We start from the raw sequence: 27720 nt of genomic DNA on the forward strand, positions 1-27720 counted from the left end.
CAATTGCTAACGAACCCAGAGAGTCACAGAAATCCTCTGTGAGGTTGGCTATTGAAAGCAACAGAACCAATATCCAGTCCATACACGATGAAATGATTTTGCCATTTAAAGACCTGTTTATATTGGCAGAAAGTGATCAGAAGTGAGGTAGGAAGGGCAAATGTGAAAAACCACGTGTGATCGTTTGATGTTAATATCAGAATTCTTTCTGGATTCTCCTCACTTCCATTCCATTTCTCTCTTTCTTTTCTCTCTATTATACTGCTAGAAGGAGAGAGTACTACCCGCAAATTTTTTTGGCAGACTTGGGTATTAGTGAATTAGCATTTTGGCCTCCAGTCTGGAGAGCAGACCCCATTCTCTTTGTAATGGGTGTTGTCAAGGAAGCTTTTCAAAGGCAGAGGGAAAAAATGGCACCCACTCCACTGTCAAGGATTTTTATGAGGGTCAAGTAGCCTTGGCAAGAGTTCAGGCCAGAATGACTTGGCTGCAGCAAAGAATGCCACAGCCCTTGTGACAGGTTGGATTTGCCATAAACCTGAATTCACTAAATTCTTAAGATGGTGAGAGATTGTTGCACTCTGGCCCAAGAATTTCTTGTATACTTTTTTTTTTTTCTCTTTGTGCAAGTGGTGGTTGGATGGTATGACCGTTACCCTCTCCTTGCTCACTCTCTCTCCTGCTGTTCATGCCCCTTCTCACAAGCCCCATAAGCCAAATCACCCTGGTGCTTGTTGGTCCACCATACATCAACACACAAAATATTCTTTGGCATCCGCAACGTGTTCCAAAAATGTGTCTAAGTAACTGATGAGACATGGCTTATTTGTCCTGGGAAAGTGATTTAATGTTCAAGTTCCACCCTGTGTGAGTTTTTAGGCTCAGCCTCAAACAAATATTAGCATTCATCTTGATCTACGTGTGCTGGTCTCATTATTTATATTAACAGCGGCAGTAGCATTGGAGCATTATTTCCGAAGGCTAAGGATTCAAGAAGGAGGTTAAGGTGATATATGAACTTACTCAATCTTCCTAACAGCCTGAAGATGTATTCTTATTATTACCCAAGTTTTACAAATGAGGAAACTGAGGCTCAGAGAGGTTAAGTAACATGTCAAATATTTTTCCTGGCATGTCAGGAATAGCCCTTTTCCAGGGTCTCTTCCAACCCTAAGAGATTGAAATTCTTACTTAGGTGGAGGTGGCACATCAGGTCAAAGACGTAGCTGAAGAAGTGAGTGTGTGAGAGAGAGGGGCAGGGGTGTGCCCTAGGGAAGGCTTTTGGTGCGCACGGGACCTCCTGGGCTGCCTCAGAAATCCCAGGAAGTGGAGGGAAGAGCTAGTAAGCTTCCAGGGGTCCAAGTAAACGAGGATTTGGATCTTGTCTCCAGATCAGAGGTTGTAAACTCCCTGCCCCCACCCCCAGCCTCCACGAGGCCTGGAGATGTATTTATTTGGCCCATATGTTTCAAAAAGTCTGAGCCAGCATTTAAAAAGCAGATTTCAGGGGGCGCCTGGGTGGCTCAGTCAGTGAAGCATCCGGTTTCGGCTCAGGTCATGATCTTGTGGTTGGTGAGTTAGAGCCCCGAGTCAGGCTCTGTGTTGGCAGCTCAGAGCCTGGAGCCTGCTTCGGATTCTGTGCCTCCCTCTCTCTCTGCCCCTCCCCTGCTCTCACTCTGTCTCTCTCTCTTCCTCAAAAATAAACATTAAAAAATTTAAAAAGGAAACAAAGTTTTTAAAAGTCAGATTTCACATGAAAATCCAGTTTTCCAGCTTCTCTAGAAAACCAGGACTTGAGGTTTCCCCTTGATAACGACTATTGGTAACAACTGGCTGGAGCCCTCCAGAAGAATCAGACCCTCCATTGCCCGTCAGCCCACTTCCCCACTGCCTGAATCATCCCTCTTTTTATCTGCCTGGCCCCTCGGGCCATTTGCCTTGTGGCCACTTTGCCAGTGCAGGGCTTCTCGGGCTTGATACTACTGACGTTTGGGGCCAGATAATTCTTTGTCATGAGGGGCTATCCTGTTCTTTGGAGGACATTTAGCAGCACCCCTGGTCTCTACCGTCTGGATGCTAATAGTACTCCCTCTTCATCGTGACAGCCAAGAATGAATCCAGACATCACCAAGTGCCCCCTGGGGAGTAAAAGTGCCCCTGGTAGCAACCTCTAGTGTAGCCTCCCCCATAAATTCCCGGGAATGATAATCTCATTGGTCTGGCTTGGGTTGGGGGGGGGTCTTCTACTGGGGCCAGGTGGCGAGGTCTTGGCCATCATGGCTGCCACCTCCCACAGAAAGGGAAGCAGGGCGGGCAGCCCCGTAGGCATCCACCGTAAGAAGAGGGGTGCAAAAAGATACTAGAAGAAAACCAGAGTCCAGGATAACTCCCAATAGTATAACCATCTTAACTTCCCCGAGGATGTTCTTTGCACCTTTTTCCTTATTTGTTTTCTCCTATTCTATGAAATAACCAAGGCACATATAGCATGCTTTTCTCTTTCAGGAGAGGAGGAAACAGAGAGAAAAGTTAAGATTGCTGCCGGAGTGCATATAGCCACTGGAGAGAAAAGACTTTTCTAGAGAAAAGACTAGAACCCAGGCTTTCTGGAGCCCACCCCCTGTCCCTCTAGTTACCCCTGAGCCAGGAGCCCTCTGTAACATACCACCTTGTCTACTCCGGGGAGATCGAGGGGGAAAAGCCAAGCCGGTCATCACCAGACCCAGCCCGGCCCTGACAACACCAACGGGGCCGTCAGTCATGTTTGCAGGTTCCATTGGCAGGAGGCCGCCCCGTCTAACTCCTGCTCCAGTCGGTCTGGGTGTAACCCAGCCATTATGGTCTCTCTCGGGTTTCAGATGCACAGGAACAATGAAGTCATTCTCATAATTTCATGTGGTACAGAAAGTCCCAAGCCAAAAATACCATCCTTGCTTCCTACTTTTAGATTTCCAGGGAACTTCCCCCTCCTTCCCTCCCTACAATTCACTTTGATTCCCTTCTATTTTTCTCTTCTCGAATGCATTGGCCAGACGCGGAGTCCTAGTTTACTTAACGAGGAGCTGCAGGCCCAACACAAATCAAAATAAACCCAACCTTCATCTGGCTGGAGTGGTGGATGTAGGGAATTGTCAACGGTCCTCAAATACAGAAGCTCAAAACCCAAAAGGGTGTGCGGGTCTTATCCCTGGTGTGTGCACATAGGAGAACTGGCCACCAGATGATCACGGAAAGATGACAGGGTGACAAGGAAGGTAGTTGTATCTATGCTCTCATTATTATTTCTGGGGCCTTGGTAAGCACAGTAAATCACTTTCTTCATCTTTAGTATATAAAATTTCTTGTCCCGCAGGACTGTGACATCAGGCCTGTGCTGTTTCCTTAATTAATTTTTCTAGATGTTTCTCAGATGTATATTAGTTACTTCCTGGCGATCAGAGGGCTGTCTTTGTGCACACACCTATTCCCGTGTGCACACTGGTGTCTCTGCCTTGTGCTTGGCACATGCCGCAGCTCTGCCATTTAGGTTCTGTCAAAACTCAATGGAATGAATTAAAAGTTAGGGGTCATTGAAAAGTTTCTTCTATAGGAATAAACATCATACATTTATTTATAGCAAGTCTTCTGCCGAGAGCAGTGGTTCTCAAAAACCTTAGCTTTCGGGGGCGCCTGGGTGGCTCAGACGGTTACGCGTCCCACTTCGGATCACTGGTCCTGATCTTGAGGCTCGTGAGTTTGAGCCCTGTGTTGGGCTCTGTGCTGGTAGTGCGGAGCCTGCTTGGGATTCTCTGTCTCTCCCTTCCCCACTTGCACTTTCTCAAAATAAATAAACTTGTTATGTAGCCTGCGTTGGAATCACCTGGAGAGTGCATTGGACTCGCACAGATTCTGGGGCCCCACCCCCACGCCCAGAGCCCCTCATTCAACTAGGTTGGGGGGCGGGGCCAAGACTTGGCATTTCTGATGAGTTTCCAAGTGTTGCTGAAATTGCTGATCTGGAGGCCCCTTTTGTGAACTAGACTAATCAAGAATGGTGCTTTGAAAACTAGGTTTCACCAGTAGTAGTGATGTCTGCTCCTTCTGCTTTTATACCTTCATTTGTGTTTTCCCTCTAAAGTCTCCCTCCTCTCATTGGCCAAGTAAGTCCTCGGCATCTGCTGGGCCCAGACTCGGTTCCCATTCTTCCACCTACTCTTTCCTGATTGCTCTAGTCCACTCAGGTCACTTCCCGTCTCAGAACTCTTCCAGTTTTGAAATTAAACCCCAGAATTGAATCTGCTATCTTGCGTCATATGCGCGTTGCATGTTAGTCCTTTCCCCAGTGAGACCCAACTGATTGGATTAATGAGCTTGACACACCTTATACACTCTTCTTTGTGTCCTTGCACTGAGCACAGGGCTAAGTGCATTGTAGATAACTCAATAATTTATTGCTTGATGAAGGTTCAAAGTGAATTCAGAGAGGAAATAGAATGTTGCATATACCATCAAGTGGTATTGCCTGATATATATGCACCAAATTATGCCTCTGATATGGCAAACCCCTCTGCCTTCTGTGCCCAAAGCCACAAATCTTTCTTCCTGATTCAGCATTGCTCTGCTTTTGGTCTTCTAGAGAAAGGGCATCATGGGCTTGCTCAGTATGGTGGACACCCAGGCCCACTTTCAGGGCCACCCTGGACAGTTGCCTTCACCATGCCTGTTGTCTACTGTACATGAGAATCAGTCACTGGACTCTGGGGCAGTGTGATGGCTGGTGGTCAACATGGAGGGAGGGAAGTTGGGGTGGAAGGATGCAGGTTGGGATCAGGCTGTGAAGGCCCTACATGGTATAATAGGGGCTTAGACTTTGTCTTATAGAAAATGGGAGGCTTTTTTAAAAAAGAGAATGACAGAGCCAAAGCATAAGAGACTCTTAAAAACTGAGAACAAACTGAGGGTTGATGGGGAGGTGGGAGGGAGGGAAGGGTGGGTGATGGGTATTGAGGAGGGCACCTTTTGGGATGAGCACTGGGTGTTGTATGGAAACCAATTTGACAATAAATTTCATATATTGGAAAAAAAACCAGAATGACATAATCAAGTATGTTCTTTAGAATCATAATTCTGGAGGTCACTGGCTTCTGACGGAGTAGATAAGACACTAACAGAGGCACACATATGAAGGAGCTTTGACTTGGAAGGTTCTTTCTTGATGGTCAACTCTTCTCACCTTTTTAAAGATACTCTGTTAGTGTCCAATGGCTACATTAACAAATGACCACCAACTAGGGGTTTAAGACCAGAGAAATTTATTCATTTACACTTTTAGAGGCTATCATCTAAACTCAAGCTTTCAGTCGGACCATGCGCTCTCTGAAGGCATGAGAATCTGTCCCATGTCTTTTTCTTGGCTTCTGGTGTTGTGCAATTCTTGGTTTCTAGATGTATCACTCCCATCTCTGCCTCTGTCATCACATGGCCTCTCTGCATGCCTGTCTTTTCTTATAAGGACATCAGTCATACTGGATTGAGGCCCACCCTAATGACCTCATCTTGACTTTATTACATTGACATAGACCCTATTTCCAAATAAAGTCACATTCACAACTATTGGAGGTTGGTAATTCAGCATACCTTTTTTTGGAGGAGGACATAGTTCAACCCGTGACAGACATTCGCTTTGCTACATCTTATCATTTTAGGGCTTAAGATAGCTATGGGCTTGCTGCTATATGCAGCTAGTCAACTCTTCTGTGAAATGTGCCCTTGAGGAGTTAAGAAGCTGCCTTCACCTTGAGTAATATAGCAGCTCACGTAAGTAATTATGAAGGAAGGGAACACAGGACCAAAGCAACAGGAGGCCGACCACTGACCCAAAGACCAATTAGAGTGCTATTGCAGATGAGAAATAATGAGACCCTAAGTAAGGCAGTGGCCTGAAAATAGAGGAGGGGTAGAGTTGAGGATATAACGAATAGGTTTGGGTGTCGGGGGAGGAAGGGCTCAAGGGCAATTCTTAGCCTGTGGAAAAATGTGCGTGTGTGTTTGTGTAAGTGTATAGGTATATAATAACTATCTAGATGTTATGTATATATTTGTTTCTTGAAGATAAACAAGTCTTTATGGACAAGCTTCTCCTTCTTTGTCCTTCCTAACTACCTCCAATTACGCTTTATTGTCCTGGAAAGGAGAGTAATAAAGAGGAAATCATATGGAAGAAAGGAAGGAGCCATCTTGGAAATCAATGGGAATAAAGATTATCGAACTAAAAGTGGACAGAAGACAAAAATTTTGGCCCACAATCTCCTAAGAAGATTCTTGTAAATGCAGTGTGACTGTCTAGGGAGGTGGCAGCCACTGACCTGCTAAGTGCAGCCCTGCAGCCCTTTGTTCAAGTCTGTTCCCAGCCATCCTCGAACCTGACTGGCTGACCTGCAGGGAGATTCAGACCTTCTTGGAGAACATAAGTTGCAGGGTCCTGGCATTGCCATCAGAATATGCTCTCACTCTCCAGTAGCTAGTTTTTGTATTCATTATCTCATTTGTTTTTCACAACTGTAGAACCATGGAAAATCCCTTGCAGGGCAGAAGGCTTGTTGTTGTTTTTCCTGTGTGGGGGTTAGCATTTGGACAAGTCTCTTAACTTCTCCAAGCTCCATTTTCTCATCAGTAATGGACCAACAGCACCATACTCACAAGATGATTGTGAGGAAAGATATCAGTTAATGTGTGTTAAGTGACGGCTCAGAGCTGGCACAACACACTGTTCTTTCCCTTTCCATTCCTTTTCAATCTCCCTTCTCTGTTTTCTTCCAGGCCTTTCTGACTCTTAGGGCCAGAGTTCTTTCTGCCATTCTCTCCCTCAGGAAATAAAACATAAATAAATAAAGAGAAATAAATTATAAACAGATTCCTATAGGGAATTTGCTTTAAACTCATTGGAATCATTACTGATTGCATACTCTCACCCAAAGGGCTGGATAGGGGTCTTGAAGTATATGTAGCAAACTGTAGGAGTGAAGGTAAGAAGGAAATGTCAGAATTCTCATTGGCATTAACAGAGATCCAGTTTGAGAAGCAGAATCTGGTGCTCATTCTGTCCCGTTCCTTCACTGCTGTTATCTAGCAGCTGGGACCCCTGCTTCCTCTTTGTCAGTAGAGAACTCTGCAGGACCTCATCCTTCCGGGACCTCAGGTGTTGAGGCAGCTACTGGCACACCTGTTGGACTAACACATCCTTAGGTGCTACCTGAGACGCTGGAGAGGGCCTGCTGCCCAGGTCATCCTGCAGCTCCTCTGGGTGACATGCACCTGGACTTAGTTTCACTCTGAAGTTAGGAAGTAGTGGCCCACACTTGCAGCTAAATAAAACTGGGAATGATGATCTGCTCAGGCCTGCCTCCTTGACTTCATTTCCCCGCCAGGAATGTTTTCCCAGTGCTCTCTCTACCTACTCGACATCCCAACCTCAAATCCTAGACCAGAGGTTCCACATGAGACTTCATCCCACAGAAATGTTAGCCCAAGGGGCAAAGATACAGGTATAAGAAGGCTTCCTGCAACATTGCTCATAGTGGGGAAACCAGGAATATAACCCAACGGGCCATTTACACATTTTTTTTTTAGATGAATGGCACCGTGAGCAAGTGACTCACCATCTCAGAGCTTCTAGCTTCTTGTTTGTAACATATAAATTACTAATATCCAGCCCGACTACAAGGACTATGCGACGATAAGTATGAAAGCACTTTGTAAATTGCAAATGGTTTTACAAATGTAAGGGATAGGATGACTCAACGGTGAAAAAAGTCCTTTGAGGCCTTTTACAAATAAAGGCATTTTATACATTTAAACTCTTGGCACTCAAAGATTTCACATTTGAGGCTTTGCCAACCTGGGGAGCAATCCCATAGCAATTTGCAGTTTAGCTGGGGTAGATGTTTTCATCCATCCATGAACGTGAATATCTCACGTGAGATGAGAAGAGGTGAATAGCTGAAGTAGTAGACGTTAAGATATAATTGCATTATGGAGTCTTTAAAGGCTCATTAAGATAGACGTTTGTTCAGTCCCTTTATGCCCCATCCGTGGGCTCTGTGTTATTGGGAAAGAGTGAGACAAAAAGGTAAAAATTAGAAATATATTATGTAATTAGATAAAACATAAATATACTCATTAAATGGTGAGTATGGCAATATACAGCAATGTCATACGCAGGTTTTATTTACCTGTATTGTGCAATACTGAAGAGAGATGGGAGATTTCTACTGTATGGTGCCTTACTGAGGACAGGACTAACACAAAGCAAAGGGATTCAGGCAGGGAAGATCTGTGGAAGCTTGGAGCTATAGAAGAACTTCTGAGATTACCTTTAATTTTCCCACATTCAAATGGAAAAAATTTCCACCTGAGAATATGCAGCAGCAGTTACAAGTGAATTTATTTTTTTTTACTTATTAATTTATTATTGAAGTATAGAGGACTTGAGTCAGGTTTTTTTTTTTTTGTTTTTTTGTTTTGTTTTGTTTTTGTTACTGTGGCGTGTGTGTTTATTTTTCTCCCACTTAACGTCCCGGACGTAGGCAGTGCTGTGTTGGTAAGAAGCACTGCAGTTGGCTGGGGTGCAGGCTACTTCCTGTTTTCTGCTCTGCCACCCTAGGGTGTGGCACTGGTCCTTATGGGCCCACAGGGAACTTTGGCTACCACCTGCCAGTTTTGAGCAAGGGCGGAGTAAGGAGGTCATGCTCCCTCCCCGAGTCTGTGAGATGCCCTAGAGCTTGCACACTCTTCTTCCACTTACATCACCGGCCACGCCTAGCTGCACAAGAATCCCGGAATGAATTCTTTTTTTTTTCTTTTTTTTTTTCATTTATTTTTGAGAGACAGAGAGAGCACAAGGGGGAGGGGTAGAGAGAGAAGGAGACAGAATCCAAACAGGCTCCAGGCTCTGAGCTGTCAGCACAGACGTGGGGCTCGAACTCACAAACTGTGAGATCATGACCTGAGCCGAAGTCGGATGCTTAACCAACTGAGCCACCCAGGCACCCCACCGGAATGAATTCTTTATTCTGAGGAGCCATGTGCCGAACTAAAAGCCAGAGATCGTGTTACTGAAGGAAAGGAAGCATAGGTGTTGGGGGACAACTTGGGGGTGCTACCACTGTTCAACCGCTCTCTGTGCCCGTGAACCCGTTGTTCACACAGGAGGGAATCTGAATGGAAGAGGAGACCTGACCATGCAAGAAGATTGCGACTCAAGGCTTATTGCCCGTGAACCCGTTGTTCAGACAGGAGGGAATCTGAATGGAAGAGGAGACCTGACCATGCAAGAAGATTGCGACTCAAGGCTTATTGCATCTGTGAGGGAGTTCCCGGGGCAATTGAATGCTGGTTGTGTTTTTGGTTTCACAAAACAAAGGTTTCATTTAAATTAAATTATTAGTGAATGATCTTCCTTGACTTTTTGTTAGATATAAAGGTCGCTCAGAGGAAGTTGCACTCGCAGCTAGGCCATGTTCTCTGTTGGATACGTGCAAGCACACACCGCACTAGCCTCAGACAAGCTCCCTCTTAAACCATGGTCAAGTGAGACCAAATACTGTGTGATTTTGTCTAAGCACAGACTAAAACAAGGCTCCTTTACAACCCATAAAATACCTGCCAAACACTCCCCGCCCTGGCTAATAGGAGTGTTCACTCTTGCTTTTCCATTTCACTGCTCTCTGCCCTCCGGTCAGCTCCCTACAGATAACATTTATTGAGATACACAGTCACTGAGCGCCCATCTAGAGCAAACCCTTGCCTCCTTAGACCTCCCCACAATCTACCCTCCCCCCACCCCCCAGCTCAAATCCTGTAACAGGTTCTAACACCCTCTTACTGAGGAGGTCCATGCAGCTCCATGGTCGTACTCTCTGGTACTTCGGTGAATAATGAGTGCAGCTGTGCAGCTACAAGTGAGTTCCTGGTGGTCTTTGGCTGGAAGACATTGGCATGTTGCATAGTGGAAGGGGAAATCCTGACCTATAAATTCAGAAAATCTTGGTTCGCTTAGAGGAGACCTCAGTGCAACGTTGGGCCAGTTTCTTAACCTCTAAAAGCTTCGGTTTCCTGATCTATAAATCGTGGATGGTGATCTTAACTTCACAAGGTTGTGAAGATTAAATTATAGGGATGAAAATGCTTTTGAGAATTACAATGCACTCAGTTTTGACTCTGATGGGGAAAATAATGGCAAATTCTATGTTTCTAAGATTTTCTTTGAGCTGAGGTTAGTGAATAGCTCAATTTAGAGCTTGATTTACATCAGTAAGTAAGTTTGCATTAATAGTCCCCACTTTTTCTGTACTTGGAAAGGAAATTTGAACCAACCACCTGAGCCCTGGGCATTTCTACCCAAACCAGAGCAGTTTCAACAGAGCCTTCTTGAAAGAAAAGTTCCATTTCATTTGAATGGAGAAAACAAAAAAAAGGCAAAAAAGTCACATTATGACTTCTGTAGTGTCATACCTAAATAGCACTTTTCCCCAACAGCCTCTGTGAAGCCCATCTTTTCAATGGGCTTCAGAGGTCTAAAGGAATACTCTAGAACCAAGACCTATTTCAGCTCTAGTTATTTCCCATGGTCACAATCACCCACTCTTACCGTTTGTGAAGAAGCTACCTGAAGCAGCTGAGTAAGAATCCAGCTCTGCCTTTCGCTTAACGTGTGATCTTGGCCAAGTACCTGACCACCACCTTCCTTGTTTTGAAAATACAGATAGGGATGGCTGCCTTAGAACTACATCAGGCATCACTGTCCAACTGTGAAGTGCCATATATTCAGGAAAGGAACCATTACATTCCGGATGTTGTTATTTTATTAGGAGAGGGTCCTTCTTGGTTTAGGATGATAAGCAGCTTCTGAACACCGATTTTGTTTCACTAACCACTCTTTCAAGCTATGTAGAGGGCCAAATTAGAGATGTTTATATCTCAGGCCTGCTGCTTGCAGACATGAACCTAGCTTTGGTGTTACAGTTCCCACTCCAAGGGACAACCCAAAAGGCACCGTTGCCTCTTGCTTTTGTGTTTCAGTCAATAGATTTTATCAAGTTGGAAGCTGCTTCTACCAATGAGATTTAGATTCTACCGGGGTCTGAAAGTGAAGGCTTTATTTGCGGCATGGAGCTTACCTGTCAAGCTGGATGGTGTCTAGAAAAACAATCCAGGGCATCATACTTTTATGTGGAAATCAGTTGAGATGGTAGGTAGTTTGGAGTGATGCTAAGGGATATTCTCCACAGACAACACCTGAGATTCCTTTCTCCATTCTAGAGATGCCCTAGCCTAGCAGACCAATTTCATGGGTGCCCTGGTCACAATGTCACACTTGATCCTGGGCAGAAGAGAGACCCTCACCAGTCTTTACCTTCCAAATACCATTTTCATATTTTAAATTGGCAAGTGTCTTTTGGTTGCTTTCAAACCTTACCTTCATATGATTTACAGACCTTTATATTCAGTTTATAATGCACTTAGACCTCGCTGTTTATAAATTTAATAAAGTTGATCAAGCCTGGAGGAGTGCCAAGCACTGAGCTGGGTAGACTGGGAATTCAGACAAAAAGGGACAGATGTCCCCGTTCACAGGGCACTCATGGTCTAGTCAGAGAACCAGTTGTATTCATGTCTAATTAATGGCAAGACAGCTTGTCAAACCTAACAATTGAGATGGGTCCCAAGTATAGCACATTTGTCTCAATGGCCCTGTGAGTTTGGTTGTGACAACCTTTTCAAGGATATAGAACATAAGACCAAGTTGGCCTTAAGTGGCTGCTGCGGTCACCCAACCAGGGTGTCTGACTTGTAAGCACTGGCCTTCTCCACCCCAGCGTGCCTCTCCATCTCTCTTGCTTTGTCAGTATTCCTTCACGGCATGTTGCCATCTCAAGATGACAGACTCATTCCTGAGAATTATATAGAAGCTATTTTTTTTGGGTTGACTGTTCTCTGCAGCCATTTAGAAAGTGCCTCAGGTATCTGGACATGTCTGTCCCCAAATCTTCCTTTAGCAGCCAACTGATCTCCTCCTTGGCATGCTGGTTTCTGTTAGCTGCAAGATGTACCGTTTTAACCTTTTCTTGCCTCACCTTTTCCCACATCTGATGCTCATCCCGCCCAGGACATTTACTGGAGTTTTAGCCAGATCCCCTCCTCTATTATTACCTGCAGGGGAGGCTCTACGTCTGGCAGGCAGAGCACAAATTTACTTTCATTTAGGTGTTCTTGCATTTTTTTTTTTTTTTTTTTTTTTTGGAAACAGGTTTGAGGATGGGGGAAGGTAAGTTCTGCAAAGTATATCACAAATTAATATAAGGGCATAAGTTAGGAGAAACTAACAAGTTAAATGTATCCTCATTCTATCTTGGTGTTATCAAAATAACACATTTATATGGCACCATAAGATTTACAAGGACTTTCCTGCCCTTGATCTGACTGGTCTCTCACCAACAACTCTGAGAGGTTAGAAACAAGAGAGTTCAAGTGAATCCCTCAGGCCACCCAGCCAGGACGGGGCAGAAGAGGAAATTGGAGTCTGTTCTTCAGGATTCAGTCTTGGGCCTTTGCTCTCTGCCAGGTCAGGGCAGAATACGGACTTTGTGATAATAAAGTTGGCTCAAGTACTCAGAGTGGTTGTTACTTTATTCCTCCCAGCATCCAAGAGAAACTTCTCAATTATGAATTAGAGCCTTCAGGATTAGCCCTGGAGACACTAAGTGCTTTCACCATTGAGGCTCCTCCTGTTAGTAAAGAGGGGACGGAACGCATCACAAAGGAAGACTAGCTTTCAGGATTATAACATATGGGTAAGATTTCCTAGGAATGAGGCTAGTTCTGAGGGAAGAGAGGGTGAACCCTGGTGACAAGTTGTCATAATATAAATGGGGAATTTTTCTGTTTTAAAGTACTTGGATGTAAATATACACTCTAATTTGGAGTCCAGATTTTCCTCCAGCGGATGCTTCCTGGCCTGTGGATACATTAACGAATGTAGGTCATTAACTAGGGAGACATTTTAAACAAATTCTGAGGAGTCGTGCACTTTTACTGCTGAAATTTTAAAAAGGTACAAACAAACCCATTCAAAGAGGTTTTTTTTTTTTCTTTTTCCTATTACTCTTGTTATTAGGATTTTATCATTTGGATATTCTCTTAGAGCTCGTCTATGAGCCCTTCAAGAAGCCTGACAAAATTCTTCAGAGCCATGCCTCCAACCAAAGAGAGGCGTTTGGGAAATGTCTTTCTAAAATTTTTTGTTTGTTTACTTTTTTGAAACAGAGGGAGAGCAAACCGAGTGGGGGGAGGGGCAGAGAGATAGAAGAGAGAGAATCCCAAGTAGGCTCTGTGCTGAGCATGACATGGACCTGATCTTGACCTCACGAACTCTGAGATCATGACCTGAGCCAAAACCGAGAGTCGGACGCTCAACCGACTGAGCCACCCAGGCGCCCCGGGAAATGTCTTTCTAAATTAGAACCCTGGAAGATTTATAACTGGAAGGCAATCACAGGTTTCTAGACCAGTGTAGCGACTCATTGCCTTCCACCAATGTTTAACTTCCTTTTACATCATGGGACTCACTTCCAGATTTCAAAAATTATGGTAGCATCAAGGGTAGATTCACCTCCTCTCTTGATGAAGTTGACAGTGAGGGGGCGGGTGGGAAGGATGGGTGGCTGAGAATGGTGGTAGATTTTGTTAAATGGGTCTAAGTGCTTGGTAGTATCTTTTGCCATTAAAGATGTTGGAAAGGGAAGAGGCCTCAGCGTGGGCCGGCAGGCAGAGCCCTGGGAACAGGAAATCCCAGTCCACCCTCAGCCTTGCTCCGAGGACTGGTCCTGCCCGACCTACTGGCTGGGAGGAGCTGCCCTAGATTCTCCTCTAGAAGAGATTCAAGAGAATCCAAAACCTGGCATTTAACACTTAGTGCTTTACCTGGTGATAAATTATGGAGTAGCTAGCGGGTCTGTAAGTAAACAGTTGCTCAAATGCCTTTTCAGCTTCTTTTTCAGCTTCTTTTCAGTGGCGACAAAGTATATCTGACAGAGATCTAACATCGCATTAAAGATTTAGGGACTCCAGTTAGGATATTTAAAATCTCCTGCCAGAGGGGAGATAGTATAGCATACCTCACACCAAATTTCTGAGTCTCGTGGTTGGGCATTGAAATTTTTTAAAAAAGCAATGTTTGAGGTGGAAAAAAACCAACTTTTTTTTTAAGTTTATTTTTATTTATCTTGAGAGAGAGAGAGATGGAGAGCAAGCGGGGGAGTGGCAGAGAGAGAGGGAGATACAATCCCAAGCAGGTTCTGTGCTGTCAGTGCAGAACCCGATGTAGGGCTCAAATTCACAAACTGTGAGGTCATGACCTGAGCCAAAAACAAGAGCCGACTTGAGCCATCCAGGCATTCCCCCCACCCCGCAAAAAAAAACCCCACCAATTTTTAGGGAAAATCTAACCAACTTAATTGAAATGAAGTAAATGATGTCTCACTAATCATTATCTGACAGAACTTGGGCTGGTGTTGCTAAAATGAAATTAATTACAGCGTTCTTAAAATGGGGTCATTCAGGTTGGAATTCACTTGTCAACGAAGATCAAGATCAATGCTTTGTGTGAACTCATGTCTTCTCAGCTTACCTGGCAGCCAGGGTAATATGTTGCAATTAGGTGTGAACTGCACGGACATTCTTCCTAGGAGTCATCAGCTCATTCAGTATCTTTATGTGAAGAAAGAACGGAATCTTATGTCAACACAAGTCATTCTTCACGCTAGGACTACAACTGCAGACTTAAGTAATTAAGTTGTAAGCCTCTGTATCTCTTATATCCCCAGGGGCTGGCACAGTCCCCAGCACAGATGTTGTTGCCTGGGTTAAATGTCTGAATCAGTAAAATCATAGGATATGGTTGAAGAAAAAGACCACAGAGTAGAGTTGTTATTAAAAGAATGCCATCCCTGGGGCGCCTGGGGGGCTCAGTCGCTTAAGCGCCCAACTTCAGCTCAGGTCATGATCTCGCAGTCTGTGAGTTTGAGCCCCACGTCGGGCTCTGGGCTGACAGCTCAGAAGCTGGAGCCTGCTTCGGATTCTGTGTCTCCCTCTCTCTGCTCCTCTCTTGCTCTCTCTCTCTCTCTCTCTCAAAAATAAACATTAAAAAAATAATAATAAAATGAAATTACTATCATTGTTGCCAATTCTTCTTTATGTTTATGAACCCTTCAGAATTCCAGAGTACGCTAGCAATACTTTATATCTCATTATTCTATCTAGGAGAGGAGAAATGAATCTTAGATATGAACTTTTTACCTGGAAAGCATAAGGCTCATTTTTCTAGTGTTGATTCAGCCGCAGCTATTAAAATCACTAACTTACACATACCTTTCAGGAATGGGCACCAGGCTATAAGAGTGACAGGGCAAGGAGAATCTTTGGTCTCAGATAAGCTCACTGGTCTGTATGTCTGTGATAATTTGCCATACAGAGTGCTCAGGGCTTCTTTCCGAGGCTCTGTCGCAGCTCTGGTTGTGGAAGTGGCCATCTACTGGTGGCTCTTATATAACAAAGTCCTCTGAGGTAATAGTTCCACACAGTAGTTATTAGCAAAAAGAAAATGCTTGAGGACTATCCCAGGTGGTAGCAGATTCCCTTGTGGGAACAAGAATGTCTGGAATCTAAGGTCGGTCATAAAGGTCTTCCTTCTTTGTGGCTGAGGAACAATTGTTGGCAGCCTCTTTGAACTGACTGGTTGGACTTCATCCTTCTTACTCACGTTGTTCTTTACCCCCAACCCACTTGTCTCTCCCTGGTTTCAAGCTTTCTGGTCCAAAAGAACTTCCTCCAAGTCCACCATCCAAGTAGACAGATACTCATTCGACAGCATTGGAGCTAAAGAGAGGAGGGTTGGGATTGGGGGTGGGGTGGGCGTGGAGGGGGGAGCAGGCTCATAGGCACACTGATAAAGGAAACCAGAGATAAACATCCCTCATGTAATAGCACTGCATATGGGCAGACCTGATTTCCTTGTACACCTCTTTCCATGGTGCTGTCTGGGCCATTAACAATCAGCTTGACTCATACTTCTGGTTTTCAGTTCAGCTTCTAGGAATGCATTATTTCATGTCCTGTGGAGGTGTAACTTGTCACAGAGGAGGAGCACAGCCACCCAGCAACCTCAGCCTACCTGGAACCCAGCAGGTGTGAGGAAACCAGCTACCGTGTCTCTGAGAAGCCCACATAGATGTTCCATACACCTTGTCTGTCTCTGAAATACTCAGTATGTGAGAGTAATGCATTCTCCCTGAATGCCAAGTAACTGGGTTTAAAATTTTAATTCCATTGGTGCTTGGGTGGCTTAGTCCATTGGGCATCCGACTGGCTCAAATTGTGATCTCATGGTTCGTGATCTCATGATTCCAGCCCCCACATTGGGCTTGCTGATGTCAGCACAAAGCCCTCTTCATATCCTCTGTCCCCCTCTCTGTCTCTGCCCTTGCTCCCCCCGCACGTGTGCACGCACTCTCTCTCTCAAAAATAAATAAACATAAAAAATTGTTTTAATTCCCTCGAAGTTGGTTGTCGAAGTTTGATAAGGAACAGGATATTTATATTGTCTCAAAGTATCTTCCCACATGTTGCTTGGCACTCACAACAGGAAAAATAGCAGTTATGCAGTGGGGAAATGGGACAGTGCTTAACCAAGTGATAAACACGAATATCACCAACAAACATCAACAAACATCATGTACCTTCAGATGTGATACCCTGAGAAGGATGCAGAATCACTTGACCAGAATTCTAGCAAAAAAAGCAAAAGCTGAATCTAATTAATGAGGAAACATCAGACAAACCCAAACTGAGGGAAATTCTATAAAATATCTGGCCGGATTTCTTTTTTTGTTTGTTTTTATTGAATTTATTTTTTTAAATTTACAGTGCAACAATGATTTCAGGAATAGATTCCTTAATGCCCCTTACCCATTTAGCCCACCCCCTTCCCACAACCCCTCCAGTAACCCTGTTTGTTCCCCATTTTGAAGATCTCTTTTGTTTTGTCCCCTCCCTGTTTTTATATTATTTTTGCTTCCCTTATGTTCATCTGTTTTGTATCTTAAATTCCTCATATGAGTGAAGTCATATGATATTTGTCTTTCTCTATTTTCGCTTAGCATAATACCCTCTAGTTCCATTCACGTAGTTGCAAATGGCAAGATTTCATTCTTTTTGATTGCTGAGTAAAACTCCATTGTGTGTGTGTGTGTGTGTGTGTGTGTGTGTGTGTGTGTGTGTGTGTATGTGTGTATACACCACACCACATCTTATTTATATACACGACACCACATCTTCTTTATCCATTCTCTGTCGATGGACATTTGGGCTCTTTCCATACTTCGGCTGTTGTTGATAGTGCTGCTAAAAACATTGGGGTGCACGTGCCCCTGCGAAACAGCACACCTGTATCCCTTGGATAAATACATAGTAGTGCTATTGTTGGGTCATAGGGTAGTTCTATTTTTAATTTTTTGAAGAACCTCCATACTATTTTCCAGAGCGGCTGCCCCAGTGGCTGCTGGTGGGTTTGCATTCCCACCAGCATGCAAAAGAGATCCTCTTTCTCTGCATCCTCACCAACATCTGTTGTTGTTAGCCATTCTGAAAGGAGTGAGGTGGTATCTCATTGTGGTTTTGATTTGTATTTCCCTGATGATGAGTGATGTGGAGCATTTTTTCATGTGTCGGTTGGCCATCTGGATGTCTTCTTTGGAGGAAGTGTCTATTCATGTCTTTTGCCCATTTCTCCCCTGAATTTGTTTTTTGGGTGTTGAGTTTGAGAAGTTCTTTATAGATTTTGGATACTAACCCTTTATCTGATATGTCATTTGCAAATATCTTCTCCCATTCTGTCGGTTGCCTTTTAGTTTTGCTGATTGTTTCCTTCGCTGTGCAGAAGCTTTTTATTTTGATGAAGTGCCAATTGTTCATTTTTGCTTTTGTTTCTCTTGCTCTGGAGACGTGTTGAGTAAGAAGTTGCTGCTATCTGGCCTGATTTCTTAAATATGTCAGTATTATAAAGGATGAAGGAAAGCTGAAGAGCTGTTAAAAATTAAAGGAGACTAGAGAAATATTAAAACTAAATGCAATACATGATTATCTGGCACCAAACAAACAAACAAAAATCTTGTCATAGGACATTATTGGAATAATTGATGAAACTGGAATATTGACTTGGATAAAAAGTATGGTATCAATGTTACATTTCCTGAGGTTGTTTACTTTGGTTATATAAGAAAATTCCTTTCTTAGGAAATACAGATTGAAGTATTAAGGAACAATAGGACATGATGTATACAAGCTATTTTCAATGGTTTATATTTTTTAAAAATCCACATATATAGAGAGAGGGAGAGAGAGAAAGGAAGCAAGGGAGGCAAAATGTTACAAATTGGTAACAAGTAGAAGAATCCTTTGTGTGTTTTTTGGTAACTTTTCTGAAATGGCAAAATTATTTTTAAAAAAGTTTTTCAAAAAACCATACTTCTGTGTGGTGCCTGGGTGGCTCAGGCCGGTTAAGCATCTAAGTCACGAACTCACAGTTGGTGAGTTCAATGCCTGCATCCGGCTCTGTGCTCACAGCTCAGAAACTGGAGCCTGCTTCGGATTTTGTGTCTCCCTCTCTCCCTATTCCTCCCCTCCTTGCACTCTGTCTCTGTCTCTCTCTCCCCATGATAAATAAAGATTTAAAAAAAAAAAACATACTTTTGTTATTCTATGATCATAAACAAACAAAATGAACAGAAAATCCAGTGGTCCCTCTATGCTGGGATGGGTCAGCAATCTGCCGAAAGGGCAGGAAAGATATTTTTGTCCCCTTTCTGCCCCCAATCCTGACTCCTGAATCAAATCCTCCCAACCAGATGTGGACGATTCCTGTGGAGACCGCATCCAGCAGGTCCCAACTCTGTTTCAAGGGCAATCAGCCTGGGGAGCTGCTAGGCAAGCTGGCTCTTCTAGAAACCCCATCTTGCCCCCACAGAGCTGTGTGTTCTCTCAGCACCAGTAGTGGTGGTCGCAAATTGGTCAGTAAGAAACCAGATCGGTTTTGGGTTGTAATGTTGCACATAATGCAATGAGTGAACAGAAAAGAATGTAGCCCAGTGAAAGGGCGGCCTGTGAACTCTGGGTCTGGTTCTGAATATCCTTATGATGCCCAGCATAGAAAACAGGAAACATCGGTTAAAACGGGAAATCACTGTGGGCTGAATTACTGTAATTCCTCATTTCACTTAGAAGTTGGCATGGAGCAGGGCCTTCATCCACAGCCTGAAGTCTCCTTCTTCTCCGTGCCTTGATAATTTTGCCCTTTCTCTAGGGGGGTGTATTACCAAGCTCAGAGGCTTTTAGGCTGGAATTGCTACCTTTAAGTAAGCTTAGAAATTGTTTTTAAAGAGCTGCTTGTTTTCTCCCTGTCTCTAGGTTTAAAAGCAGTCTAGCTCTGCTGCTGGTTCTTGTTCCCTCCTCCTGCCCCCTCTTTATTTCTAAGTAGGCGAGACACAGCACACGGAGACACTCACAGCCCAGCTTAATAATATCCCACAATGGGTGACATAGCCATTATCATGCTAGACGGAGAACACAGAGGCTGTTCCCCAAGGCTGATGAGCCCAACTGGAAATTTGCTCTTCTGCCCTCCCTGAATCTTTACCACTCCCCCTAAAGTATCAGGAAAGGTTTACCAGTCTGTCCAGGCTGAGATCCTTATGCCTGCTCCCTGCCTGCCTCCTAGAGTTACTTTAGGACTCACCTGGGATGATAAACAGCTAAGGAACAAAACTGGAAGCAATAGACACAGTAGAGGGGGCGTTATTTCTCTTATTGGATGGGGACCTGACTACAGTTGTTGGGCCTGTTTCCTTTGGAAGGCGGACGGTTTTTCTGTGTGACCCGGGCTGCACCCTCTGATGGGGATTCCATCTTGGCTGCCTATTTCCTGTCTCTGGTGCCAAGTACTCAGCCTTGCCCCTCTGGCCTTCCTTGGCGGCTTCTATTTTTCCTTCCTATCTATCCTCATGATTTTCTGCCTCACCAATGAAAGTATGCTTGATGAAAATAGGAGCCTCGTCTGTGTAAGTCTGCAGGTGTTATCCCTGCACCTAGAACAGTGCTTGGCTCCTAGTAGGCACAGAACTGTTGGAATGAATGAATGAATCGGTGAACAAACACACAAACAAATGGATGAAATGCTTCCTATCCTTGGTTTTTTTTATCTCCTGCTTGCTTCCTGTTCTGCGCAATCTCACGCATGCCTTATGGCAACAGCTTTTATAGCCAATGAAGGACTCTTAAATTGATGTTCCTGGCCCATTTCTTGCTCCCAAGCTCCAGAGTTCCAGATTTGAACACCCAATGCCTGATGTGGACAAGTTCAATAAAAAAGAGATTATGAGTATAGGTTCTGGCAGGAGAATACTCACTGGTAGTGATATAACTTCTTTGTTCTTGAGGTTTCTCATCCTTAAAATGGGGGTTAATAATAATGCTGACTTTACAGGCTTGCTGGGTCAATTAGGTAAGTTAATATATGTAAATAGCTTAGAATGTTGCTTGCTACATAGAGCAACATGTTGCTACATGTTGCTACATCCATAGAGTTTACTGGACAGTGGTTTCACTCCAGCTTAGTATGTCTGGTAAATTGGGGTGATTGCTTTCTGCCTTTTTTCCCTGAAGGAATAAAAGGGGCACTGCTGAATCGTGAATTGGTTTTCCAAACAAAGTGCAGACTTATTCTTTGCTTGTAGCATTTGGTTGTAGCATTTGGACCATGGATACCCATGCTTCCCTGCTCAGCACCAGAAAAGTGGCTCTCCTAACCCAGCAACCACGTGGTTGAAGTCGTTCATGCACCGTGAGGCCCCTGCCTTGGTCTGCACACTCCTGGTTTCCCACTGCTTGCACACCAATGGGAGGGATCCTCCATTATGGTTTACAGGTTCACTTCTTCGACTTGTAGAAATTCAGTCCCTTCTTTGGCTCTGTGGATGACTCAGGCAGCAGATAGCGGGTTGTGTTCAGATAAGAGAAGACCCTCTAAATGGGTAGGCCCATGCTCATTTTGCAGTCTTGTTTGTAACTATAGTAATGTCACAATTCAGTTGAGATTTTCATCCCACTGGTGAGGAAATTCATAGTGAAGGTTACTACAGCAACCTTAACTCTGCTGGGGGAAAGCATATCCCTTACAATGGGGCCTTTCAGAGGCTGGGCCCCAAAGCTGGGCAGTGATTCAGTCTATTCAAAACACAATGGGGCAAAACAGAATAGAGAGGAACGACACATTGTTTTAGACCTCACATCGCCATCTCTAACACTGTGCATGCTTGTCCATCCTGGTGCCGAGCTTCAGTTTTATTCCTCCTGAATACACTTTTAATTTCACACCTCACGTGCCTGCCAGTTGAAGTGCATTTTATGTAAGTTTAAATAATAATGACAGTTCTACAGACAGAAAGTGTACAAACTCATAGCCAGAAAGTGCTGCAGAAATACCTTTAAGAAAAGGTGGTACAGACTTTTATTTGCAGACCGGGGAAACGCCAATTGAATATGTTTGAAACTATTCAAACCGCTCTTCAAAACTGAGTCCTGGGGGCGCCTGGGTGACTCAGTCGGTTAAGCGTTTGACTCTTGGTTTCAGCTTAGGTCACCATCTCACGGTTTCGTGAGTTCGAGCCCGATATCCAGCTCTGTGCTGATAGCACAGAGCCTGCTTGGGATTCTCTGTCTCCTCTCTCTCTGCCACTCCCCCACTAGCACTGTCTCTTGTCTCTCTCAAAATAAATAAATAAACTTAAAAAAAACAACAACTGAATCCTGTAAAACCACCACGGGGTTTTTTGTTTTTTGTTTTTTGTTTTTTAAGGATAAAAATTTTAAATTACAAAAAATTTTTTTTAATTTTTTTAAAATTTATTTTATTTTATTTTTTGTTTATTTATTTTTTGAGAGAGAATGCAAGTGGTGATGGGGCAGAGAGAGACAGAGAGACAGAGGATCCGAAGCAGTCTCCACTCTTTCAGCAGAGGGCCCGATATAGGGCTCAAACCCACAAACCTTGAGATCATGACCTGAGCCGAAGTCGGACATTTAACTGACTGAGCCTTCCAAAATTTTTAAATAAAATCACCCTTGCCTTTATTCACACCCACTCAAAACAAAGCCACCCACCAAACAAAATTTACCCACCGACAGGCAATGATTGGTTCACTTACTGTTTTTTTAACTAGAGAATGTTACATAGGCTTTTCAAAGCTGAATATAGCCGTCTGGCGTGTGAACTGTAGTTGTATCAAACAAAAAAACTGTGGTTTTCCTAGAATGGAAGTCGGAAGGAAACTTTTTTCTTAATTTTTTTTCCTTTAGAGCGTTTATAGTATTTTATTTATTCACACGCTTGCCCGATGATCAAACAACTATTCTTAAGTTGTATATTTAGATCTCTAGGGTTGTCTTATGTCTTTCTCTTCTTTAATGTTTCCCGCATGTTTAATTTAAATCATTTTCCTTTTATCTTTCCCAGGATTTCAAGCTATTTCTCTTGCCTAACCTTGTGCTCTTGCTCCGCTGAATTGAAAAAAAAAAAATTCAAAATGAGCTTTTCTTGTATATGCAAAACCAGCAGCTACTTCTGAACCTTAAAGCCAAATTTCATCAAACAAACCATGAAACGTTTTGCTTTTGGTTCCAGTGAACCCTAACTGATAGTGTGGTCACTTCCAGGTATCTTAGGGTATCAGCTATTTGATCAGTAAGTAATACTGTGCTTTTGGCCCAACTCCCAGGCAGTGAAGGGGTCACAGCCAGGGAGAGCATATTGGGACCACTGGTGCTACTTGTCCTCATATTTTGGGTCTGGGACTCAGGTAGAAAGGGATTTTTCTGCCTTTGGGAGCAGAGTGTAGACAAATCTTCTCAGCATTTTTGCAACCAGAAACCATGCAAATGTGTTTGCAAATCCACTTGGGGTCTGGCTGGCAGTTTTTGAGCACAACCCTCTTTGTGAGGTGGTAATGTTGATCTCCAATGTCTATTCACTGCCCTGCCCAAAACTGAGTGCACTGTTTTCTCCATAACTGGGTGGGCACTCTCTACCTAACACAGAGAGCAGGTCTCACTTGGTCTCAAATCCTTGTCTAAAGTGATTTCTTAGTAATACTGCTTTGGGATCATTTGGGTGTCAGTCCCAGCCCCCTTGACTCCCATTCCTGTCCACACTATAAACAAGATCAGAGTTTGCTGTCCGCTCTTGACTTTGCAGGGCTGGAGGTGGCATGCCATTAGACCTGGGAAGCTCTCTAGTATATTCCTCCCGCGGCTCCCTACTGGTGACTGTTTTGGCAATTAACATTTGTCTTGCCTATTTTGTCTCAAAGAGATTTTCTGTGGGGTTATTTTTAACGTATTTGAGTGTCTTCATTGTGGTAAAAAGCACCTTTGCCATAGAAGGAGACCAGCATCTATTCCCCAAAGAACAGTGAATGAGAAGCCTGCCCTTACTGAAGACCCAGGTGTGGGGCTCTGTGTTTGAAGCAGGCTATGAGGAGTACTTTGAAGGAGAGGGGGCAGAGGCAGAGGCCCAGCGTCGCAAGGTAGCTCCAACCCTCTGGCCTCCCAGCTCCACTGAGGCTTCTCACAGCACCCGTTATCCTTCTACACGTCAGTCCTATCAGTGTGCCTAAAATGCCCCTAAAATGTGTAGAGTGGCGATCTCTGTTCCACAGCCAAGGCGATCCTTCATTCAAATTGCCGTGTGGGATCTAAGGGCAGTGTTCGGTGCTGCACCTGAAACCTTGCCGTCGGGTGATGGGTCTCCCTGGAGGGATTTTCACAGTGTGGAGAATCCACTTGTTTTGTCTTCCACCATAGCCTCGATGGAAGCTCCTGTGGGTTCCTAAACCCACCAAACCTGAGAACGGATCTGGACTCCATGACTCTCTCTCTGGCCAAGTCTTTCATCTGTTACCTGGGGATCAGAGTACGTCGCTGGTTCTATAGTTCCTTGGAGTCCAAGTGAAAGAAAGCACCTAACATAGTATTTAACACATAGTAGGTGCTCAAGAAAAGCAATGCCCGTTCCCTGTTCCCGAAGCTTTGTGGATCACACCTTTTGGTGGCATGGGTTGCCTTTTGGATGCTATATTACATTTTGCAGAATACAGTAAGCAATGGGATTTCTTGGATTTCCTATGGTGTTGTGAACGGTGAACTGCTGTGACCCACCCATGCCCCACAATCACATCAGACATGGTTAGGTTGTGTTTTGTTTTCAATTTTAGTGATTTCAATTTTAGTGATTTAGTGATTTAAAAATTCCTACTGGAAGGGGCACCATAGAATTCTACAGCCAGAGATCGCTAGTTAGATTATAGCTTTCCAATTTCTGCTGACATTTCCCTCCCATATTCTGGAGAGTGCCTTTCTCCTTTACCTACTTGCCTCTGAGTTTTAAGCCAATGCCAGGACTTCCCCTCCCCACTCCCAGCCCTCCCCACTGCCCATAAACAGAGGCCTGTGGAAGGCAAGGGGTCCCAGGAAAGTGGTCCTCAAACTGTGGGATCTCTGTACTTTTGCATGCATGATAAACCCCCTGGAAGGCAAATTTAAAACTTCTATTTATGTTTATCTTAATTTTTCAAATATTTAATATTTGGATGGACACAAGTGACCCTCATACAGTCTGTTTGCCAGAGGGTCAAGGTTCACAAATGCTAATGTTTATTATTTGAGACATTTCAAATATTTACATGCCTAGACTTATTTGTTCTTTCCAGAACCTCTGTGGGTGATAAAAACCTTTGCTACAGGTTTGCTCAAGAGTGGTTGGCAGCAGAGGGCTGCAAAGTGCTGCATGGAGGCTGGAGGACCCAAGTTCTAGCCCCGGTTCTACAACTAAGTAGCTGGCACCACGGGCACGAATCACCTCCCCGGGCCTCAGATTCCTCATCGGTACAGGAAAAGCTTGGACTGGTTGACAGATAGGCGAGGCCCCTTCTAGCTCTAAAATTGTAGGATTTGGAATGTGAATATAGAAGCATTCTGCCTGTTCCTGACCTTTTTTTCCTTTGTAGTTGGTTTAAACACCTTTACTTTTTCCCCATAAGGTACCAATCTGTTACTCAAGTGGTCCTTACTGTACTTCTTCATTATAGGTTTCCTTTTTAGTTAGCCTGTTAAATCCCCTACGTGCCTTCTCTGGCACCAGCTGTCTTTCTTCTTCTCCTTTTTTTAAATTAAAAAAAAATTTTTTTTTAATGTTTATTTGTTTATGAGAGAGAGAGAGCGCACCAGACAGAGTGTGAGCGGGGGAGGGGCAGAGAGAGAGGGAGACACAGAATCTGAAGCAGGCTCCAGGAGCCGTCAGCACAGAGCCCGATGCGGGGCTCGAACTCACAGACCATGAGATCATGCTCTGAGCCACGCGCCCCAGGGCAACAACTGTCTTCTGTTCTGCTGCAGTAGATTCCTATTCTCAGAATCTGGGTTCAGACCATTCACATGTCATGCAATTCCACTTCACTTGAGTATCACGAAACTTTAAAAATTCTGTATTTCATTATTGAATCCTGTCTCTGCTATCATCTTATCAGCCCAATGAGACGACAATTTTCCAGTTTTCTTGGAACATCAGATATCCAGTCAGAGCACTATTCCTGGCTCCCAGTGTTCACTTGCTACTGGTGACAACTTGCTATTATTAACAACTTAGCACTTGTGTTGGGCCAGACAGTGTAATATGAATTCTCCATGCATTATCTTACTTAATGCCCTCAAAAGCCCCTAGTAGTAGCTACTGTTATTATCCCCATTTTATAGAAAAAGAAACTGAGGCTTAAAGATTGGTAGGCTTACAATGCTGCTTTTACTAAATATCCTTGAAACACTTAACTTCTTTAAAAGTCCTCTTAGGGGGCGCCTAGGTGGCGCAGTCGGTTAAGCGTCCGACTTCAGCCAGGTCACGATCTCGCGGTCCGTGAGTTCGAGCCCCGCGTCAGGCTCTGGGCTGATAGCTCGGAGCCTGGAGCCTGTTTCCGATTCTGTGCCTCCCTCTCTCTCTGCCCCTCCCCCGTTCATGCTCTGTCTCTCTCTGTCCCAAAAATAAATAAAAAACGTTGAAAAAAAAATTAAAAAAAAAAAAAGTCCTCTTAGGCCTAAATGTCCATCAACTGATGAATGGATAAAAAAAATTGTGGTTTCGGGGCGCCTGGGTGGCGCAGTCGGTTAAGCGTCCGACTTCAGCCAGGTCACGATCTCGCGGTCCGTGAGTTCGAGCCCCGCGTCAGGCTCTGGGCTGATGGCTCGGAGCCTGGAGCCTGTTTCCGATTCTGTGCCTCCCTCTCTCTCTGCCCCTCCCCCGTTCATGCTCTGTCTCTCTCTGTCCCAAAAATAAATTAAAAAAAAAAAATTGTGGTTTATATACACAATGGAGTACTACGTGGCAATGAGAAAGAATGAAATATGGCCCTTTGTAGCAACATGGATGGAACCGGAGAGTGTTATGCTAAGTGAAATAAGCCATACAGAGAAAGACAGATACCATATGTTTTCAGTCTTATGTGGATCCTGAGAAACTTAACAGAAACCCATGGGGGAGGGGAAGGAAAAAAAAAAAAAAAAAGGAGGTTAGAGTGGAAGAGAGCCAAAGCATAAGAGACTCTTAAAAACTGAGAACAGGGGCGCCTGGGTGGCGCAGTCGGTTAAGCGTCCGACTTCAGCCAGGTCACGATCTCGCGGTCCGTGAGTTCGAGCCCCGTGTCAGGCTCTGGGCTGATGGCTCGGAGCCTGGAGCCTGTTTCCGATTCTGTGTCTCCCTCTCTCTCTGCCCCTCCCCCGTTCATGCTCTGTCTCTCTCTGTCCCAAAAATAAAAATTAAAAAAAAAAAAAAAATTTGGTAAGAGGGTAGATCTTCTATGAAAAAAACAAACAAACTGAGGGTTGATGGGGGGTGGGAGGGAGGGGAGGGTGGGTGATGGGTATTGAGGAGGGCACCTTTTGGGATGAGCACTGAGTGTTGTATGGAAACCAATTTGACAATAAACTTCATATATTGAAAAAAAAATAAAAATAAAATAAATAAATAAAAGTCCTCTTAGTAGTAGGGGGTACTAAGACCTCTATGCTGTTAAGAATGTCTTCCCCTCAGAAAGTCGGTTTTCTCTTTCTCTCTGCCTTTCTTTACCTCCCTTCTCAATTTCTGTAGTTTTAAAAATCTGAAGAAGGGGTCTGGGTGGCTCAGTCAGTTAAGTGTCAGACTCTTGATCTCAGCGCAGATCTTGATCTCAGGGTCATGAGTTCAAATCCCACATTGGGCTCCACGCTGGGCATGAAGCCTACTCAAAAAAACATAAATAAATAAAGATCTGAAGAAAAAGAAATTTGTATTTGCTTGCAGTCGAGCCTTTAGTAAGGATTTTAGGTGATCAAAGGAGGACAAAGTCTACCTGTGGGTGGCCTCCCCCAAACCTGGAAGGATGCCATAACCAGGGTCCGGATAAGCTCAGAGTGAAGCTGTATTGATTTCCCAGATTGGTTTTATTGCAAATTCATCCCCATGACGTGCTTACCGAACTGACAGTGAGGGTGCACAGCAGGTAGGTGGTAAGCCCCTTGGAAATTCTGGGGGCAAGGGACACAGAAATACAA

At 44.1% G+C, this 27720-nt stretch overlaps 1 protein-coding gene and 1 long non-coding RNA gene across 2 annotated transcripts in view; one reads left to right on the forward strand and one right to left on the reverse strand.

Moving 5' to 3' along the window:
* Window positions 1-27720, forward strand: part of MYO1E (myosin IE) — a 214086-nt gene that overhangs the window by 42114 nt on the left and 144252 nt on the right. The gene's annotated exons all lie outside the window — the stretch shown is intronic.
* LOC122221971 lies at window positions 7853-14738 on the reverse strand. The gene is made up of 3 exons (XR_006203559.1): window positions 14666-14738; window positions 9855-10005; window positions 7853-8076 (listed from the first exon to the last, which is right to left on the reverse strand). It is a non-coding gene; the product is annotated as an uncharacterized LOC122221971 (long non-coding RNA).

Source organism: Panthera leo, chromosome B3 (assembly GCF_018350215.1).
Source record: "Panthera leo isolate Ple1 chromosome B3, P.leo_Ple1_pat1.1, whole genome shotgun sequence".
Taxonomy (NCBI): Eukaryota; Metazoa; Chordata; class Mammalia; order Carnivora; family Felidae; genus Panthera; species Panthera leo.